This window comes from Orycteropus afer, unplaced genomic scaffold (assembly GCF_000298275.1).
Source record: "Orycteropus afer afer isolate SDZICR_OR568_19922 unplaced genomic scaffold, OryAfe1.0 scaffold00331, whole genome shotgun sequence".
In the NCBI taxonomy this organism is placed as follows: domain Eukaryota; kingdom Metazoa; phylum Chordata; class Mammalia; order Tubulidentata; family Orycteropodidae; genus Orycteropus; species Orycteropus afer.
The window spans coordinates 3,936,965-3,939,337 of NW_006921918.1; positions in this window are offsets into that span (position 1 = coordinate 3,936,965).

Consider the following 2,373-nt stretch of genomic DNA (forward strand, 5'->3'; position numbering starts at 1 on the left):
GAAAACCATATGGCTAATGTGTTAGACTGGGTTCTCTAGAGAAATAAAACCAGTAAAGTTTATATATATATATATATACACACACAGAGAGAGAGAGAGAGAGAGAGAGAGAGAGAGATTTATCTTAGGAAAATGGCTCACACACTTATATAAGCTGGCAAGTCCAAAGTTCTTGGATCAAATGTTAAGCTGGAGGCTTTCCCAACTCTTGCAGCTGCAGGGGCTGAGGAGCTCAAGGTTGGCAGGCAGTGTACTCGCTGTTGACTCTAATGAATGATGAATCCAAGATCTCCAGGCCAAATGGTGGATTGTTCACTCATGGACAGTTGTAGGCAGCACAACAGAATCCCGATCCACAGAGGAATGTTTCTTTTCCCAGGATGTCCATAGATATACTAGAACAGGCCATACTCCTAGCAAAACTCCCTTTCAACAGATTGGCTGCTCAAAACATAATCATCTGATCCCATCATGGTAATAACCACATCACAACAGCTTAAACCACACAGAATTGTGGTCCAGCCAAGTTGATACACAGCTCCAGCTATCACATTCTACTCCTTGTCAACTTGGCAGGTGTACACATCTTCTTAACCATATCTCTAAATAAGGACAGTTATAAAGTCATATTTGCACCTAACATGATACGCTAACATATATAAAACCAAAATGCATTAACCTTTCATTAATATTTCACAGTTTATAATAGAAGGAAACAAAAATATTTGATGCACATATACAATGAAGAAATACAACAATCACAGTCCTTGTTTCTGCAGCTGGTCACATGGTTGTAGCTTATATTCAGCACTACCTTCTTTCACCACCCATTCTGTATTTCTCTTGCCCTCAGAAAGCACCTCAGCTGGTCATGGTTCTTTGCCTGGTGGGGTGACCCAAACCTTCATTCCTGAAAGTCTAGGCCGTTAGCAGTCATATCAGAATTGGGTTGCTATAATTTTCCATTGACTTTAATCACAAGGCATGGTAGTACTAACAGATGTCCTAAAGAATCTCCTGTATTCCAGACATATTCTTCTTTACCTCCATATATAAAGCCACTCTGATTTCCCCTTGGTAATCAGGATCTATCACATTACTGTAGATAGTACAGTAATGCCCTTCTTTGTCTGTTGATCCAGAGGCATGAGAAATCCAAAATGGATGGGTGGAATGCTTAATTTCCAGTTCAATGCCATCAGTATTGTATCTCCAGGTGGGAATATTCCTCCCTTTGGGACTAAGATCTCCAGACCTGCAAAGCATAGGGTAGCAGGGACAGGAAGCAAAAATTTTTTGAGTGGTTCACTAGGGGTAATGGTGAATGGTACCACTCCTGTTTCCACCTCTTGGTTCCTGGACACATGAATCCTGGCTATTGGAGAAACAGAACCATATATTGTATGCTGGTTTAGAGCATACACAGCCACCTGGAGAACATTGCCCCAACCCTTCAAGGTATTGCCACCTAGCTGGCACCATAATTGTGTTTTCAGGAGGCCATTCTATCATTCTATCAGCTGCTTCAGGATGATGGGGAACATGGTAAGACCAGTTCATTCCATGAGCATAAACCCACTGCCACACTTCATTTGTTGTGAAGTGAGTCCCTTGAACCAAAGCAATGCTGTGTGGATTATCATGATGGTGGAAGAGGCATTCTGTAAGTCCACGGATGGTAGTTTTGACAGAAGCATTGTGTGAAGGAAAGGCAAATCCATATCCAGAATAAGTATCTGTTCCAGTAAGAACAAAACACAGTCCATTCCATGATGGAAGTGGTCCAGTGTAATCAACCTGCCACCAAGTTGCTGGCTGATCACCCTGAGGAATGGTTCCATATCGTGGACTCAGTGTTGGTCTCTGCTGTTGGCAGATTGGACACTCAGCAGTGGCGGTAGCCAAATCAGCCTTGATAAGAGGGAGTCCATGTTGCTGAGCCCAAGCATAACCTCCATCCCTGTCATCATAGCCACTTTGTTCATGAGCAATGACAGGAGTAGCTGGGGAAAAAGGATGGCTGGTTTCCACTTAAGGTGTCATCCTATCCATCTGATTGTTACAGTCCTCCTCTGCCAAGGTCACCTTTTGGTGGGCATTCACATGAGACACAAATACCTTTACTCTTTTGGCCCATTCGGAGAGATCTATCCACATACCTCTTCCCCATATATCCTTTTCACCAAACTTTCAATCATGCTCCTTCCAAATTGAAGACCATCCAGGTAAGCCATTAGCCACAACGCATGAGTCCGTATATAATCACACATCTGGCCATTTCTTTTTTCATGCAAAGTGAACAGTCATATGCACGGCTCAAAGTTCTGCCTATTGGGAGGATTTCCCTTTACCATTGTCCTTTAAGGAAGTCCC